Source organism: Arachis stenosperma, chromosome 4 (genome assembly GCF_014773155.1).
Source record: "Arachis stenosperma cultivar V10309 chromosome 4, arast.V10309.gnm1.PFL2, whole genome shotgun sequence".
In the NCBI taxonomy this organism is placed as follows: Eukaryota; Viridiplantae; Streptophyta; class Magnoliopsida; order Fabales; family Fabaceae; genus Arachis; species Arachis stenosperma.
Window position 1 is genome coordinate 2,888,934 of NC_080380.1, and position 20,880 is coordinate 2,909,813.

Genomic DNA, 20,880 nt, shown 5'->3' on the forward strand with positions numbered 1-20,880 from the left:
CCAAAACCCTAGCCTTAGCTTCCTGCGCATTGATAGTGTTCCCCGGTCATCCATCAATGTAGGTTCCTGCCGTGCTCCAAGTGTTGAACCACTGTTGGGTCATCAATCGCAGCTGCTTGGTAGAACTTGGTGTCCGTCGTCTCTGTCTTTGCAGCCGAGGTTCAGGAATCGCCGATTCTTTGCTGTTCAAGTTCGCTTATGCTACCAGCGTTCGTCTTCGTTCCCGATCTCCGCCGTCCTCTCCTCGCTTGGCGTTAACCAAGAAGCGTTCACCTGCCGTTCACCCTTCGATTTTTAGTTCGCGTTCCTTCAGAAGCCACATCGGTCTGCAATAAACATCTAGGACCAGACCTCGCGTTCCACCTGGCCAGCGAACTGATCTTATGTCGCCTGTGTGAGTCCCCGAAAAACGCCAGCAGACAATACACCCACACAACACCAATACTCTCCTTCAACCTCTGCAACTTCTGATTTCTATTACAAAAGGTAAACTTTTTTATTTGGCAGTTATTTGGATTTTTTGCATAGACTGAATTAAAGTGTACAAGAGTTATGTTGTCATGTCTATGATGTTGATACTAAGCTGTGAACTCCATTATTATGTTTAATTTCACTGCACCCAACGTGTTTGATGTAATGCATTAATGGTATCTCTGGTTGATTTTATCATTTCTAGCCTTTACAAACTTAGTAACTTGAGTGCATATGAATAAGTTCTGGGTTAATTAAACATAATATAGTGAATCTTTAATTTGGATTATCATCATGAGAATAAGTTCTGGGCTAATACTATACTAACAAATGACATGATAGTTGTGTTAAATTAAAGTGTTGGGACAGAGTGTGTTACGAGAATGATAATAATGAGTAAACTCTTATTAAACTCGACTGAGACTTGCGTGATGTGTGGGAGCCAAACTAAAGATTGTTCTTGTTATGAACGGGGCTATTTATTTGTTGGGTAAAATGTTTTAGAAGATTGTATTTAATAGCTTCATTTTGAGCTTTTCTTCAGTTGGGTATGTGTTAAAAGAAAACTAGTAGAAAAAATAGAAAATAATGTAGCATAAAATTATGAATAATTATTTATTAATCTTGTTATATTAGAATTCTTTCATGAAGTACATGATGTTGTGCTAAAGTTGCACACAGCTAAAGACACATTGAACTACTTGTTGGAGAGAACATTTGAGATGGCGGAATGAAGGAAAGAGTGTTACTTAAAAATTATTACGTTTGAGGAGACCAATTAATATATAGTTTGAATAGTTGTAAGTGGAAGTTGTTATTAGTATAGTTTTGATGTAGAAGTTAATTGTATATTAGTTACTTGTAGATGGAGGTGTCTTTAAGTGATGGGAATGGTGAGCTCCTGGGTACTGACAACGAGGCTGATGTGGAATCGAACCCGGAGGACATGGGTGTCAGGATGTGGCAGACGAGGATTTGGGTGAATATGAAGATGTCGCTAGATTAGATGGGGAAGACATAAAGCGGATGCGTTGGGATAGTGACATCACAAGGGAATGCACATTCCATATGATTATACAAAAGTCAGAATTTACATTCTAAGAAAATTTATTTGAGAAGAACTCTGAGGACTAATAAGGAGGATCAAACTAAACAAACTTATGAGTACTCTGAATTTTTTTTTTTATTTTTTTACCTCTCTAATCTTTTTTTCTTGAGTGGAAAAAGAGGTGGCAAAGCCCTACTTTTGACCTGGGTGCAAATTGGAACATTAATTATTGGTCTAATTCTAATAGTAGCTGACCTTGTTCTTTTTAACCCTTTTTTGATCCTCTTTACATGCTGCTCCTTATGATTATTATTATCATTATTGTTCCTGATGATCCTTCACATGCGTTTCACATTATTCAACATGTTTGTTAATGCATATTTAGTTATGAATAGTTGCAACTCAAGTGAACTATGCTTCACGTTGAGTAATAAAACTTTGATTTTGATTGATATGATCGTTGCATGTTGTTGTGTAAATGAAAACAATTTGGGTCATGCCTTGGGGATATGGTTGTTTTTTTGCTATGAACATTGATGATTGAAGTTGTTTGTGAACTTTTAATATTAAATTATGGATAATTTATGATGTGAAATTGTGAAATTTTGAATTTTATTAAGGTAGAAATTATTGAATTTATATATTCAAAATTATATATAGATTTTTTAATAATTTTATTTAATATTTAATTAAACCAGTTGTACCCCGGTTGAACTCCGGTCGAATCACGGTTAAACTCTGGTCGAACCAGTGAACCATTGTGTAACATCCTAACTTTTTGAATCAATTCATTTTTAATAACTAATTAATTAATTAAAGTAGTAATGATTTATGATTTGAATTTAAAATTTAAAAATATGAAAGCACTAGTGGTAGTAAATCTCCAACCGACAACAAACAACCTTTTAAAATATAGTTATAATTAATTCTATATTTATTAGATTTGAATGATATATAGTTATATGAAAAGATAAGAATACAAGCTCTATTCCTTAAGTTCAGTATAAAATCAAATTCAAATTAAATTAGGTAGATAAATCGGTTACAAATTCAGAGTAGAAAATCGCGCTCTTATCAGCCAGCCTGATATACTAACAGTATTTCAGAAATATCTCAAGTTGTGGTTATCTGATTAACTTCGTTTAAGATTTGTTTTAAATATAATTCAATTCTCTATAAATTTGTCTCTAATAGCTAATTCCAAATTCCAAATGTAGAAAAAGTTATAGGACTCACAAAGTGACGATCCAAATTGAAGATTTCACCTAAATGCCTCCTAACATAATCTGCACATACCTGAGAGCTATTTGATCCTTCCTTTCTCATTCTATTCCCTTTTTCTATAAAAAACATTCTAGTATACACAAAGTCTAGCCATAAAACAAGTTTCTCTTCACTAACAAACCGCATCTATTTGCATCGGAATACCTAGCGGAACTTCACTCGAGGTAGGGGGTTTTGTGCTAATTTTTATATGTCATATCTTAACTGTTTTTGAATATATATGTTAGCATTGCACATCATGATATAATGTCTCTTTTATTCATACACGTTATGCATTATAATAACAATCTCATGTGCATTAAAGAACTGAGGGAATGATCCTTTGGTAAGGGAAGGTGACCCCCAAAGACAAGATAATCGAGATGATCCTTCGGTAAGGGAAGGTGATCGGCAAACCTTTGGGATAAGAACCTTCGGTAAGGGAAGGGGACTATCCCATCAATTTTATATAATAATATATATTTGTTGATATGACTTCCTTCTTGTGTATGTCTAAATAACCTTGATTGTAAATTAAACTGAGGGAATGATCCTTCGGTAAGGAAAGGTGACTCCCAAAGACAAGATATCGAGGTGATCCCTCGGTAAGGGAGGGTGATCAATCGAGATGATCCTTTGGTAAGGGAAGGTGATCGCCAAAACATTTGGGATAAGAACCTTTGGTAAGGGAAGGTGTTCATACCCTCACCCTGGGTCGAGCTGTCCGACCTGGGATGATTAGAGACAAAGCGACCGACCTCTTCAGGTCAGACTATTCGACCTCTTTACAAAAGAGGTCGGCCAAATCGACAGGAAAGCCCAAAAAGGGCCCAACTTAAGGAACAAACTGCTCAATCCAAAGGCAGCCCAAGCCCACAGAGAGAAGGGCGGTTCCGTTGAAGATAAGCTGACCTCACCCAAAGATAAGATAAGATAAGATAAAGGTCACTTCTCACCATTATAAATACACTGGAGCACCCAGATATAACTCATACTCTGATTCTACTAAAAACCTGTTTAATACCCATGCTAACTTAAGCATCGGAGTCTCTTGCAGGTACCCCCCCTCCGGTGACGAAGGATCAGCAGTGCTGCCAGTCAACAAGTCGGATACGACCGCTCCGGCCGTCTCCCACCAGCCGGACACGTCAGCACCGACCAGTACAGAAGATTTCGTCCGAGATCAACCTATAGTTTCAGGTAACCCTCGGAACAGAAAGGGACTCCCATTTTTATACCGGTTTGAGCTCAATACCTTCCATAAAAGCCACGAGAAAAAGTAATGAAAAGTACAATGAAAAGTGTGATCATGATTGTTCTTCTTTTATCTTTTTATTTATTTATGATTATGTTTATTATTGCATTCAAAGATCTTTCTTTTATCCAAAGTTCCTTTTTATTTGATGGATGATATTGTTTAAGATCTTTATTTTTATTTAGATCTATTCTACTTGACTTATTTATGCCAATGTTAGTATTCTTCTCTTATTTATTATTTATTTTGTCTTGCTTTGTGGCCTATGAGAACATTAAACAAAGGTTTATGAGTTTAGATACATTTAAATGTTTTAACGCTATAGGCATTTTGTATGCATCGCACATGTCATAGCATAAGTAAATGAGAAGCATCTAAAAGTCACACCACTTCGACTAACAAGGACTTTTGAAAATAATAATTGAATAACATTGCATTATCACTGTTTTTATTTTAAAACTCGGAGTGGCTGTGGATGGATACGATGACGTCATATAGATAAACTACTGAGAAACTTTTGTTTCTCACCCCTCTCTCCGTACCATCTTTAGGAACGATGCAGTATGAAGCAATACAGTTGAGGTGAAAAGACAGGTGCACTAGTGGGAGCAAGCTGTCGAGGACGTAGATACAAAACATTAAGCGTTTACCTTAGGAAGGAAGAATATGTGATTGTTTTAGCCATAGTTAAACAAAATAAGGGAATTAGGATTTCCTATGTGTCTTATTTTATGCTTATTGACTGATTGCAATTGTAACTATGATGTTTCCTTTTTATTTGGTATGAGTAAAGCTTGTCATTGTTGTGCCTTCATAGTTTAGCACACCGATTTTTCATGTTAGTATTTTCAAATCCACTTATATTTTTCAACTAGTAACTATTCTAATAAAAACTAATTATTCAATATTTTTATTTATAAATTATTTTATATAAATATTTCACATTTGTTTTAAAAGAAAATTTTCGCAAGATTTTGAATATCAGCTACTAAATATAATCCAATAAAGCTTAACAAAGTTTAAAAGTATTAGGGTGTTACATATTGAACTAGTGATCTCACCGGTTTATTGACCGGTCCGGTTCTCACAACCTTAATGTAAACTATAAATTTCAAAATGTAACTTACAAAACCTACTAACTCTAAAATATAACTCCTAAATCGTACACCGTCAAAGTTTAACCATGTTTGTCCAACTCTCTACCATAAACCCTTTCTCATCAATCCTAAACTCCAACCGTATCTCTAGTTGGTTTACTAATTTATAGCTTTTGAAAAGTAAGTAACTTGAATGCATCCGAAGGTAGAATAATTCAATCTTAGTAATCAGGATAATGTAGCTACACAAATAGCATCTTTGCGAAAAACGTATTAGCATGATTATTCCACTAATAAAGTTCAACTTTCATCCGTTTACAAAAATATTTAACTTAACTTTATTATGTAAATAAATTTTATTAACTATAATTTAACTTAACACTAACAAAAATATTTAATTTTGATATAGTATAATTATGTATATTAATTATTACTTAAATAATGAATATAAATCATTAATATAAATTTTTTATTAAATAAAGATATACCTATTTATAAAAATTAATTGTTATAATTATTAATAAGTTAAACATGAATAAATTATTCACTTTCTTCAATAGATAATTAAATTATTTAATCCTGTCTATCGTTTAAAATAATAATATAAATTATTAATTAAGTATACACATAATTAGTGTTTATAATTATTAATAAATTAGTTAAAACTTAATTATTTCACATAAGAATTTCAATTCCATTATTTTTTCCTACTAAGGCCCATTAGTTTTGTTAGGATAATGTAACCTCCATATATTTTGCGGAGCCCATGATTATATAAATGGGGTTTTTGTCACTTTCCACAACCCACCAAAAAACCAACTTCCAAGGCCCAGCTGCCCAATAACACAACTCCACCAAAAACCAAATATTACATTCCAAAAAAATTTACTTTTGTAAACTTAATTAATTAGCCTTTCTTAATGATTATCTAAACATCTATCAAGTTGAGACAGTTTCTGAAAAGCAACAGTGCTGCAGTTGCCAGCACCAAATGCAACGGTTCAGGCCAAGCCATCATTCTTGACGGACACGCGTTTTCCTTCATCTTTTGACACATAAGCTTCAGCATGTGTTGAGGAATCTTTCTTCAACATTACAGAATTTTCCTTAAATAATAGTTATTAACAAGTTAAAACATAAGACAAATCATTGAGACAAATCTGTAAATTTCCAACTTTCAAAGACAGCAAGATTGTGGTAGTTAAAAGCACGATTGGATGGAGAAGAAATGCAATATTGAAAAAGTAGTAGTGAGAATCATCGAGGATGAACTAGTGTTCCATGTGTCGTTGGTGGCTAAGTCGCGAAAGGCAATGGGTGATTTCTGGCATGCAGTCGTCGGCGGAAGCCATGCCGGAGAGGAGCCACAGCGATCGTCACCTGCGTTCAAGAGTTATGTTCCTGAGAGGAGCAGAAGAGGTATTCCTCGGTGTCGGAGAGGACGGGACAACTATGAGATTTACAACAAATGATGGAGATGTTTAGCACCGTTGACAAAACAGAGAGCAACAACCAGACTCCAAAATCGCTGATGAACCTCAAAGGAGAAGGCGTCAAGCTTCTGTCTTGGCGCTCCCAGCAAGTCGAGATCGAGTGGGTGATTCAGGCGGAACAAAGGCATCGCCGATAAAGATCCAGGAGAAGGCGCCGACGGTGAAGAAGCAAACAGCCGAAGGCAGCAGTGGCGGGATTGAAACTGGCGAGGATGCTCGGTCGCATAGCGGAGATCGAGGCGTTCTTCTTTCGCCGGATCGGGTCTTATGGTTGGGGCTCCGGTTCCTGCAGTTTGGGCCCATCTGGGAAACTACACCCTGACTAATCGCATCATTAATGATTATCATCAGTAAAAACAGTCAATCATGTTGCCAGCTGTCTTTTTTTCATAGGTCAATCAACCTTTGGCCACTCTTATACACCACATTCTTGGTCACTACATAACTCTCCTTTTAAAATTTATACTAAAATATATTCATATTTTTGTATTTTATTTATAATTTTATTAGCGAGTGCTTGTTGAATTGTTTTTTTATTGGGTTAAAAAATATTTTTATATTTTTGTTTTTAAAATTATAAATTTAATATCAATAATTAAAAAATAAATTATGAACAAATAAAATATTTTAAATTATTTAATATATGTAAAAAGTATAAGATAAATAAATTTAAATTAAAAAAATAAAAAAAATTATGTTATTAGTATGTGTAACAAAATTAAGATAAAAATTTATTAATATTATTTACAAATTAGTTATTTATATATTAAATTTACTTATTTTCTTAATCTTATTTAATTTGAAATAAATTTATAAATTTATTATATTCATATTCAAAACATTCTTTTAGAAAATATACAATTCTAATAGATAAAAATTATTTTTTTAATTTTATATTAAACATTTTTAATTATCTTAAATTTCATTATTATTTTAAAATTATTAATTTTTATTTTGATTATATCATCTCATCATATTATACATTATTATTTTTTCTTATCATTGTATAATTATTATTGTCTCACCGCCATTATTATGTTGCCTTGTTTTATTGTCCTTCCTTATTTTCTTCTTCTATTAACCCCAATTACAATCAATTATCACCATATTATTATCGCAGCTCTCATTTTTCTTTATCACTTTGATTCATACATATCCACTATATTAACTTTTGAGTTGTTAAAGATTTGTTAAAAAATTATTTTCATACTTACTTGATAAGTCATATTTTATCATTTTAAAAAAAATTTAAGATATCGAGGATTCAAAAGTTTTGTATAAAATAAAAAATAAAAAAATTTATAAGTTATTTAATTTTTTAAATATATAGAATAATTGGATTTAAATTAATTTAGATATAATACTAAAATTATTACATTGTTACTATGTATAACAATGAAGATATAAATTTATAAAAATTTATATTTAAATCACTATTTCTTTCGCATAATTTTAATAGCTAAAAAAATTTTATTTCTTATAATTTTATATTCAACATTTTAAATTATCTTTAGTTTTATTATTCTTTTAGAATTTTTAATTTTTAATTTTTAGTTTCATTGTTTCTTTTTCTTACCATTATCTATCTACATATGCTTCACCACCATTCTTATATTAGCTTGTTCTCTCTTTCTTCCTCCGTTTTTAATTCTCTTTCTTACCATTTTTACCGTTTTTTATTTTTTATTGGAGTACATCTATTATATCATCATGATTTTAATAATTGATGTAAAATTTAAAAAATTAAATAAACATATATTTATTTTGATTAAATCCAAGAGTGAATTATATATATTTCTATAGCCAAGAAATAGACTTAACTTTTTTTATAATAAATAGTTTTTCAATCATCTAATTTATATAAAAAATCTCATCTTTTTATTTATCCTAAAGGTTAAATATTAAAACTAATATTAATATTTTTTTATTAATAAAACTAAAATAAAACATAAAAATAAGCCTCGAATAAAAAAAAATACAAAATTTTGAATCTCAAAATATAAAATGATTATAAAATAAAAAAAAGTACTTAACTTTTTTCAGGTAAATTATATTAGGTTTTACAGTATATTCAAGTGAAATAAGAAAGATGCAAGAGAAGATGGATTAAAAAAATGTTTTTTTGATTATGCAGTAACAATAATATGAGATGATAGATAGTAAGGGAGGTAAAAGATAATGATTGAAGTTCCGTGGATGTGAATTAATGAGATAAGAGAGAACGTGATTGTATGTAATAAGAGAAAAGATGAAATAGTAAAAGTTTTTAACGTAGAATAACTGACATATAGTGGGATAGATTATTAAAAAAGGTAAAATTGGAAAAAAATTAGACACCAAAATAGATTTTGCTATTATATATTGTTATAAATATTATATATTATTTTATTATAATTTAACTATTCTAATTAAATCACATTTTAACGGTTGAACCGATTGAACCGTTGCGAGAGCGGTTCGAAGCCCCACCGCTTTCTGAACCTTAGTTATTACTTTGCTTTTGTTTTGAGTGCCGGCCATTTCCCCGCTCTCTAACTCTTAACCATGAGTATCGTTGATAAGATGCTGATCAAAGGCATTCGGAGCTTCGACCCAGAGAACAAGAACATCATCACCTTCTTCAGACCCTTAACCAGTTAACCCTAATCGTTGGCCCCAACGGTGCTGGAAAAACCGTACGATTTTCATTCCCTCCCTTTTCTCTTTTTCTTTTTCATAACCCTAACTTCTTACTATAATACGCCATTTTCATTCGTTTTATGCAGACAATCATCGAGTGCTTGAAGCTTTCTTGCACTGGCGAGTTGCCTCCTAATGCAAGGTCTGGTCACAGTTTCATTCATGACCCCAAGGTTCCTCTCTTAAGACTTGTTGTAGTATACTTATCACTTAGGGATTTAGGATCATGTTAAGTTGACTCGTTATATTTTACAAAACATAAGGATACTGCTATGGCTACTACTAATTGATTAGTATTTTGGAACTTGTTTTGGAAGGTTGCTGGTGAAACTGAAACGAAGGACCAGATTAACCTCCGATTTAAGACAGCAGCGGGAAAAGACGTGGTTTGCATAAGGTCCTTTCAGCTCACACAAAAGGCGTCGAAGATGGAATACAAGGCAATTGAGAGTGTACTTCAAACTATTAATCCTCATAATGGGGAGATACATTGTCAACTTTATTCTTCAACTTCAACCACAAGATAGGTTCCATTTTCTTGATTTCAACGTTAGTTTTAACGGTATTGTGAAAATGTTGAGATGTGGAAACAATACAAAAGCAATATGTTGTGTTTATAACCAGTATAGGAAGTAGGTTAATGAAAGTGTTTTATTAATCCAATGAATGAGAGACTAAGTGTTTTGGTTTACTTTATTAACGTAATATAGTTTGAATCTAGGGTTTGCTTCTGGCTTGTGATTGCCAAATTGTCTCTTTTTTTGCTTGTCGTATTAACTTGACTTACTTGGTTTGCTTTGTCAGAAAGTTTGCCTTAGCTATAGATGTGCAGACATGGATAAGGAAATTCCTGCGCTCATGGGTGTTTCTAAGGCCATTTTAGAAAATGTTATATTTGTTCATCAAGATGAAGCGAATTGGCCACTGCAGGATCCTTCCACATTGAAGAAAAAGTTTGACGACATCTTTTCTGCAACTCGGTATCATTTGTGTTACTATACAATTCCTCTTTTATTAATCTTTTGTATGAAAAGGGTTACACATCACAGATCTACTTTGGATTTTCAACTTTTGTGAGCTTTGTATAATTCGTTTAACTTGTCTTTTACATATTGTGTTTGGTCAATGCATTCTGCCCACCCAAATTACCAAATTTCTCATCATTATGAAATTCAAGTTGTCTTCCATGTTGCTCAAGTAGGTAGTACATGAAATCAGCTGTCGCTACATTGTAAAATTGCCTCAGAAGAATCTTACTATCATAAGTATGAAGCAACCTTCAATCATCTATGGTTTAAATCACATAGCTGATAATACTCCATTACATGTGCAGAGGACTCTGCTTGACCACAAAAAAAAAAAAAGGGACAAACACACACACACACATTCCTTATTGAGCCATGTTAGGTTGAGTTTGCAGAAACTGATGCGGTACTTTACATAAAACAATTCAAGGAAATGCTAGTGTTTGTGACTTAGAGTTGATAACATATTAATATTACTGAGCAGATATACAAAGGCACTGGAGGTTATAAAGAAGCTTCACAAGGAACAAGCTCAAGAGATAAAGACTTTCAAGCTTAAACTTGAGAATCTTCAAACATTGAAAGATGCAGCTTATAAGGTCACTTTCCTTTTCTAAAATTTGACATCTCTGCAGATGAAAATTTGCAAATTGTCTTCCCTTTTTCTTTTTTTATTTTATTTTATTTTATTTTATTTTTTTAATTTTTTCTGATGATCTTGGACATAAACTGCGTTATTCTCCCTATTTTTTTGGATCATAAATGTAAGACACAAAAAAAACAATTTTAATTCTTCTGAGTTCTTGCATTCATGTGCTGCTCAGTTGCTGCAACGATGTATTATTGTTTGGAGGGCATTCATCTCTCCAGGCAGTGCTGTTGTCTTCTTTTCCATGTGTCTTCAAACAGAAATGTAGAGAAGTTCTGCCATTTTGACTACTATAAATATAAAATAGACCACAGTTTCCCAAAAAAGTAAAAGAAAGAAAAAAAAAATCTGATTATAACTATTTTCTTTTATCTTCTTACAGCTTCGTGAAAGCATTGCCCAAGATCAGGAGAGTACAGAATCTCTAAAATGTCAGTTACAGGAGTTGGAAGGAAGCATTAAAGATGTGGATGATGATAAAATACATCATGCAGAGAAAACACTGAAAGTTTTGCGAAAGCTGCAGGACCAAATCTCAACTAAAACTGCTCAAAGAAGCACTCTGTTTGGGGAACAACAGAAACAATATGCAGCTCTTACCGAGGATAATGAAGGTGCTGGCCATTGTTGTATATGTGTTACCATTTCCTCTTAGTTTTCATCTAGTTTTAGTTTCATTCTATATTTCTATGTGCTTTTTTATCTATTGCCCACTAGTTTACTTCACAGTAAGTTTTTTTATACTTCTGGTTCTTACATTGATTAGACACTGATGAAGAGTTGATGGAATGGAAGACAAAGTTTGAAGAAAGGATTGGAATTTTACAAACAAAAATAAGCAAATTGGAGAGAGAATTGAATGACATTGACACTAAAAGTTCTTTCCTTAAGCAGACTATCAATGATTCCATCTGGGAGATCAGCAAGCTTCAAACTGAAGCTGGAGTAAATAATTGATGAAAAGTTGTGTTTACACAGCTATCCGGTTGTGTGGAACATTATTGTAATTTTCTCTACTTTGAACTACAGGCTCACATGTCGTTGAAGAATGACCGTGATTTGTGTATTAAAAATCTTTTTGCGGAGCATAATTTAGGGCCTCTTCCAGAGTCACCCTTCACTGATGAGGTTGCTACCAACCTGACCGTCAATCATTTAAAATCAAGGGCTTTAGATCTTGAGAAGGACCTCCAAGATAAAAAGGTGTGTTTTCTGTCCTCCTTCGCTAATTACATCTTTGCTTTTAGGTACTTATGATAATGTTTTGATAGAAATGACAGAATTTGAGAGAATAATTGATGCTGGTTAGTTAATTGATCTTGTTGGCTTCATTGTCATACTTGGCTAGCAACTATTATAACGGATTTCTTTGCTGGATGTACAGAGAGAATGGCATGCTTAGGTGCACGACGTGTATTTTTCCTTGGTGCTTTTGTTAGCAGGAAATGTTATCCTAGTTTTTTTTGTACTTTATTCTGTCTGTTCAGTTATTCACTAATGAATTGATTTTTTTAATTTGATGTGCTTCTCTTGATTGACAAAGCTTCTAAATCATTTTCAATATTTCAACACTTATAAAACATCATCAATGTTGAAGATGTCAGTAACATCAGATATTCTAAAATATTCCTGGAGCTTCTAAATTATGGTGAATTGAGTATCTTATTTTATATTTTTGGATTCTTTTGTGCAGAAAACAAATGACAATAAACTCAAGATGGCATGGGACTGCTACATGAATGGCAATAACCGATGGAAAAATACTGAGGCTCAAAAAAGCGCTAAATCAGAGATCAATCTTTGACATTTAAATGCATGGTCAGATGCCAACTCGTTTATGATATTAAGATTTTGTTATATATGCAGAATGGCATTGTTAGACGCATTGAGGAAACAGAAAATGAGCGTGATTCACTCGAACTTCAAATTTCCAATGTAAACATTTCTCACATTGATGAAAGAGAAAGAAATTTGGTGAGTTTAGCCTGTTGTTTGAACTGTTCAGTAGCTCATTACCTTAATTTTAGACACCAGCAAGTTTTATGAAGTGATGCTTGCAGTGAATAGATGTCGAGAGGAAGACAAACCCACTATCTGAGAGAATTTGAAGTAAATATACGTCAAAAGCAAAGTGAGCTATATATAGTATTGAACAAAAGATTAAGGATGTCAATCGGGAGAAGGATATCATGGTTGCTGATTCAGAGAACAGAGTGAAGCTATCTTTTAAGAAAGCAGAGTTGGAGAATCACAAGAAGAAACATAGAAAGATGTAAATCAATTTTTTGTATCATTTAATTTTCCTTATTATTGGCTTTCTGTTTTCATAACTGTATATTATGAAGTTGGTAATCTTCTGTGTATTCTTTACAGAGTAGATGACCAAAAGATAAAATAAAAATGGTGCTAAAAGGGAGGGTCCCTGCTGATAAGGATCTGATGAAGGAAGTTGCTCAAGCATTAAGGTTGATCGGGGAAACACTTTCTTTTGTTGTGTTCTTCTTATATATATTTACATAATTTCAGTGTGAGAAACACGTAGTTTTTTATTGCAGATGGCTGTGAACCAAAATTCTGCCATAAAATTATTGCAGATGGCATTGGCTGATTACCTAAAAAGACCATTTATCATTTAACTTGCTGGCTGCTTAGTATCATTTCCTTTTTAAGAGCTCTTCATTTAATTTGCACGCATTTGAAAGATAGACAAAAAAAAGAAAGAAAGAAAGAATGGAACTTATAATCATATAACTATTATAATCATATAACTATATAAGTTTCAGCCACTTCTCTTCACTTCTCGCACCATCTCTCAGTTTTTCTATACATCTATTTTCTTTAGGCTCTTCATCCTTCATTTGATAAGAAAAAAGAAAAGATATTAGGATCTTCAAAATGCACGCATTAATATTTAAGTGGTTTTTTTCAATCATCTTAGACACATTAACAATTTATGTGTTAGGATCTAAATTTCCTAGGTTTGGAATAGTTTTGCAAAATTTTAAAATACAGTATCATGATCATATTGTTAACATGTCTTACATTCAAAAATTAGACAATTTCAATTATAAACCCAAAAGTTATATCACATCTCAATAAAAATATGTGATAGATTTTAAGAATTTTGATGGTTCTAAATCGAAGGCACCCATTTTTATATGGTTTAATGGCGAATCGCAGCTAGATTTCTCAAAGACAACGTTCTTTGTTTCGGTGCTCTTCTTTTATACATTGAGATAATAATTAATTGGGCTCTTCTTTTCTACCTCAATGTATAAAAGAAGAGCACCGAAACAAAGAGTGTTGTCTTTGAGAAATCCGGCCACGTCGATTCCATCTTCAAAAGAAGCTTTGTCATTAAACCATAAAAAAAATGGATGTCCCCGATTTAGAACCATCCCAATTCTTAAAATCTATCACATATCTTTGTTGAAAAGTGATGTAACTTTCGGGTTTATAATTGAAATGGTCTAATATTTGAGTGCAAGACATGTTAACAACATGATCATGATATTGTGTTTTAGTATTTTGTAAAACTATTCCTAGCCTATGAAATTTAGATCTTAAAACGAAAATTGTTAATGTGCCTAAGAAGATGATTAGAAAAAACCACTTCAGTATTAATACGTGCATTTTGAAGATCCTAATATTTTTTCTTTTTTATTATGAAATGAATGATGAAGAGTCTAAGAAAAAGAAAGAGATGGTGTGAGAACGGAAGAGAAGTGAGTGAAACTTATATAGAGCGGCTCTTTCTTTCTTTTTTTGCCTATCTTTTAAATGAGTGCAAATTAAATAGAGGGGCTCTAAAAAAATACTAACCAGCCACATAAACTTTTAAATGATAAATGGTTTTCTCTTCGAAACAAGATAATGTCTTTGGTAGGAAAAGTATTTTCAAGACTTTGAAGGACCATAAAATAAGATTCCAAATGAAGGGTTGAGATGACATCCGTACAACAATTGTTGAAAATGCAAGTTTTAACCCAAAATTTAATGTATTTGTAGACCGGTTCAAGTTGGTTTAGTTGGACCAACTATTTAATGACTGTTTTTTTTTTTTATGAAAATTTTTTTGGGACTTTGTAACATGGGCTACACTACACCCACATTTCACTAAAAAAATATTTTAATACAAACTCATACTACAAAAAAAAAGTCCGAATTATTGCTCAGTCCACCGAAAAACTACTCCATATTTTAATGATCAAACACTACATATTTTAATGAAACCCATATCCTTATGTACAACTTTATCTTTTATATAGACATGTTTTTTTTTTCTCGAAAAACTTGAAGGAAATGAAAAAGAGTTTATAATAAATTTCAAGTGATTTTAAGAATTATAATATTTTGAAGCTTGGTGTATGTAAAATATTTGTAAGTCTTTTTTAAGTTATTGTAATTTAAATTTACACCAAATTTAAAAGAGATGGTTTTACAGAAAATTAATAATGGAGAACACTATTGAAGTAAATAAATATTAGTTAGTGTAATCAAAGAAGAAGGTTTAAGATGATTGAATATGAGTAGGAAACTTGGAACGCGATTCAGGCTGTGGTAGAAGCCATTAATGTTATTAGTAAACAAAGCACCTGCATAGGTGATTTAGTGTTTGTTTGAATTGACGTTTGTCAAACTTAGAGTTTGAATAAGTGGTTGACAGCATAAATTCCACCTGTCGAACCACTTGTACGTTGTTACTGTAAACATGGCCCCAAACGTTGCGTATCATTATCATCAATGTTGCAATCAGGATACCCTCAATAATGGCTGCTACTACCACTACACGCACTGCTAAACGTGCAGACCAAGGATTACCAGCTCCAAGTTTGTTAGATACACGAGTACTGTAACACAAACAAACAATTATGCAATTACAATTGTTACTTTGATCTCGACATTTGTTGTCACAGAATTCTAAATATTCATAAGCACGTAACAGTAATTAAGTTACCTTATAGCTCCACTTAATTCAAACGGGATCATCCAAATAGTTAATGCTGTATTCACACTGTAACATTAATTAATATAGGTGCAAATAATAATATCCACAATAACATGTAAAGTGCTGATAGCTAAGAATTGTGAGAACTACATCAAATGTGGAACTAACCAAATAGAAAGCACTGATGTTTGCAACTTTGGATTTGGAAGACGACCAGATAGGAGAACCATCAATTCAAACTACCACAGTTCCAAGCTGCTCAGCACAATGGGAACCAAACAAAAACTCATTAGTAGAGGATCTCGAACAGTATAACGGTGAGAAAAGCAACAGTTAGTAGAAACTTACCAAACCATAACAGCAGAAGGAATAGCAAGTTTCAAAAAAGAAGGAATGTCATGGAATGCCTCCACTGAAAACCCGTCCAAGTTTGTGAACATTTTGGAGAAAACTTAATATATAACGCAAGTATCAACACATTCACCCAATACGATATACAATTTGATATGGCAGCTCCTCTACTCCCTAAGTCATATTTTAACACTAACGCCCAACACAAAGCAGCATGCAGTGCAGTAGCTACTCCAGAGCTGAGCATCATTGAAACTCCAATGTTCTGTATCTGTAGAAATCTAGTCTGACACTGAAGAACACTAGAGGCAAAAAGGTATGGAATGATTAACTGAGCATATCTTCCTACTTTTGTGGAGATTTCGTGATCTTGGCCAAATAAAATCAATATGGATTTTGTGTTTGCCCAAATAATAGAGATGGTACGCATAAGATGATAAGAACAAGCATGACTTTCTGAACGTGTACGCCTAACATGCCATGCTGTCCTGGTTCATATGATTGGCCACAAAAGGTATCCAAGGCACTTGCCATTCCCATCTGTCATCATATGAAACCAACAAGGTGTTGAACACAAGGTTAGTCGATTCAATAGAAATAGTTGGCAATGAATTAGTAATCGCTTCTAGTTTCCATGCCATGGAGGGGAGTAATCGGGTTTGGTGTTGAAATATTTTTATAACTAACACCCAACAAAATATTGGGATGGTTCAGTTCGGATAATATTTATTTGATATTTTTTAATAAATTCAAATTATAAAAGAAAAGAAGAGGAGAAAAATCCGATTAGTGAAACCGTAAAAAGAGTGTTAAGAGATATAAAAGGAACTGACCATTAAACCAATGTCAGTGACAGAAGAAAAGGAGGTGGCCATGGAAACGCCGGAGAGAGCCAACTCGCTGACATGACCCACAAACATTACGGAAATAAGCTCAATGGCGAAATTAAGAAGGTTCACCATAATTAAAGGTCCTGCCAGACATATTTGCTTTCTCACTTCTTTGATGACTGATCTTAACTTATTTTTGCATAAGTTGTGGAATTAAGAAGTTTATAAGGAAGAACAAGTTAGTCTCAGATGATAGAACTTATGAAGAGTGTGTTGTAACACAATAGATTAGGTTTATATTTAGTTGAGTTTTATGGAGGCATAAAAAATAGTGGCTAAGGATGACATTAGGTTAATCCCCAATTTAAAATAATTTTTTTTCAAAATCTACTCTTTTTTTTATCAAAGATAGGATTGAGACTCGAATTAAATTAAAATCATATATAAATATTGTGTTTTAAAATTTCAATTTCATTTGGATGTTTTTTTTATTATTGTTAAATAAATTTTTTTTGTAATTATTGAATTTTATAATATTTAAAAAATTTTATTCTTTTGACCCAATTATATTTGTAGAAATATTTTTATTTAGTATTTTGTTGAATTTTTTGTATGGAATTTAAAGTTCGAGAGTTTTATGTGTTTTAGTGCCTATAAAAGTATAAATATCAATGATAGTCTATTTTAAATATAATATTAAAATGAAATCACAATATTTAGATTGAAATTGCATAATAAAAAAGAAAATTAGTTTTTAAGAATACTAATAAAGTGAAAGAGTTGTGACAAATAAAATTAAAAAAAAAAGACAAATAGAAAAAATAAAGTATTACTATTATTGGAAAATTTTCTCTTACTAATTTGATTTCAATTGTTTTTACACTGATAATTACAAAAAAAAAATGAATTAAGAAGCACATTAACATATATTTAAACATAATACATTAATTTTCAGTCTTAGCAATTTTAATTTTATGTAATTTTTTTCAAAGAAATAAACAAACCAAAATGAAATAAATGACAATTCAATTATTTTAAGAAAGTATTAATTAAATTTTATTAATTAAAAATTCAACTATTAAGTACAAAAATGGTTATCAAATTCAGAATCTTAAAAAATTTTAATAGCAAAATTTAGAAATTTTTGTATTAAAATTAAAATATTTTAGCCTCACCATTAAGAAATTTTATTAAGCATGGCTTTCTGAACGTGTACGCCTAACATGCCATGCTGTCCTACTCCATACAATTGGCCATAAAAGGTATCCAAGCCACTTGCCATTCCCATCTGTCATTATATGAAACCAACAAAGAGTTGAACACAAGGTTAGTCGATTCAATAGAAACAGTTGGCAATGAATTAGTAATCGCTTCTAGTTTCCATGCAATGAAGAGGAGTAATCGGGTTTGGTGTTGAAATATTTTCATAACTAACACCGAACAAAATATTGGGATGGTTCAGTTCGGATTATATTTATTTGATATTTTTTAATAAATTCAAATTATAAAGGAAAAGAAGAGGAGAAAAATTCGATTAGTGAAACCGTAAAAAGAATGTTAAGAGATATAAAAGGAACTGACAACTAAACCAATGCCAAGAAAAGAAGGTGGCCATGACAACGCCGGAGAGAGCCAACTCGCTGACATGACCCACAAACATTACGGAAATAAGCTCAATGGCGAAATTAAGAAGGTTCACCATAATTAAAGGTCCTGCCAGACATATTTGCTTTCTCACTTCTTTAACCACTGATCTTAATTTATTTTGCTTGGATACATTAGGCTCAATAGAGACACCGGTATTATTCTTGTATTCTCCCTCCATGGACTAATTTATATATTCTTACATAAGTTGTTGAATGAAGAAGTTTATAAGAAAGAACAAGTTAGTCTCAAATGATAGAACTTATGAAGAGTGTGTTGTAACATTGTAGATTAGGTTTATATTTAGTTGAGTTTTATGGAGGCGTAAAAAATGGTGGCTAAGGATGACATTAGATTAATCCCCTCTTGAAATTTTTTTTTTTTCAAAATCTACTCTCTCACTCTTTTTTTTTTATCAAAGATAGGATTGAAACTCAAATTAAATTAAAATTATATATATATGGTGTTTTAAAATTTGAATTTCATTTTGATTTTTTTAATTATTGTTAAATAAAAAATTTTCTATAATTATTGAATTTTATATATTCACCATAATTAAAGGTTCTGTCAGACATATTTGCTTTCTCACTTCTTTAGTTAGTGATCTTAACTTTTTTTGCTTGGATACATTAGGCTCAACAGAGACACGGGTATTATTCTTGTATTCTCCCTCCAAGGACTAATTTATATATTCTTACATAAGTTGTGAAATTAAGAAGTTTATAAGGAAGAACAAGTCAGTGTCAGATGATAGAACTTATGAAGAGTGTGTTGTAAGTTGTAACAAATGTTGGCTAAGGATGAGTGGATGACATTAGGTTAATCCCCTATTTGAAATAATTTTTTTTTCAAAATCTATTTTTTTATACCAAAGATAGGATTGAGAATTTGAGACTAACCTCTAAATGAGCATAAAGAGACTATGCCATTTGAATATTATAGCTCATTGGCTTCAAAATCTACTCATTGACATAATTAAAAATAATTATTAAAATTTAATAAAATTTTCAAATATTATCAAATTAAATCAAAATTTTATATACATATGATATTTTAAAATTTGAATTTCACTTGGATGTTTTTTTTATTATTGTTAAATAAGAAATTTTTTGTAATTATTGAATTTTATAATATTTAAAATTTTTATTCTTTTGACCCAATTATATTTGTAGAAATATTTTTATTTAGTATTTTGTTGAATTTTTTGTGCGGAATTTAAAGTTCGAGAGTTTTATGTGTTTTAGTGCCTATAAAAGTATAAATATCAATAATAGTCTTTTGGTAAGCTTTGCAACTTTGTTCCTTATGTACATATTTCTGAATCAGATTTCATAGTGGCTGACTTGTGAAAAGGGGTGTCTTGGGAGGTTGATAGTCTTACCACGCCTATTCCACATGAGATTAAGCAGTTTATTTGTGGTCCGAGATATCCTAGTTCGACTGAGTTGGAGCCACAGTCGGAGTGGTGGCCTGCAGCAACAAAAAAGTATAGTGCAAAGGATGGTTATAGATGGTTATTAGAGAAAACATTAAATTGGAATGCCAATAGTAACTGAAACTGGTTGTGGAATACAAACATTTCGGAGAAGTTCAAATTTACTATATGGCTTGGCTTACATGATGCTCTACCAACTGAGACCTTTCAATTCAAACGGCATTTAGCTTTTTCAGATATGTGTAAGAGATGTAACAAGGCGTAGGAGACTATGGAGCATTGTCTTAGAGACTGTGAACGATCAAAGGCAATTTGGCATATGTTGGATCCTAGTATCCTGGACTCGACGGCAGGTACTGCTCTTGAAGAGTGGTTTTGGAAGGCCTTGGCTAACAATGAGGCGTCTTTTGGTTTAGGGCTTTGGTGGGTATGGAAACAAAGATGCAATGACATATTCATTACTGACAACCCTTTGACAGATCACAAGGTTGTTGCCTTGGCCAGAATTACCGCCAAGGACTTACAGGTTTACAGGAATCGAAACAATGCCTTTAGGTCTCTCCGAAATTTCCTGCGTTGGGAACCACCGGTAGGCAATAGTTTTAAAGTCAATTGTGATGCAAGCTTGTATCTAGATTCAAATTTAGCGGGATTTGGGTGTATTATTAGAGATTCTAAGGGAGATTGGATCT

General features: G+C 32.0%; 2 pseudogenes; one reads left to right on the plus strand and one right to left on the minus strand.

The window, feature by feature from the left end:
• Positions 1 to 18,934, minus strand: part of LOC130973975 (protein DETOXIFICATION 16-like) — a 40,036-nt pseudogene extending 21,102 nt beyond the window's left edge.
• LOC130976949 (DNA repair protein RAD50-like) lies at positions 9,124 to 13,616 on the plus strand (annotated as a pseudogene).
• Positions 18,935 to 20,880: the final 1,946 nt, after the last annotated feature.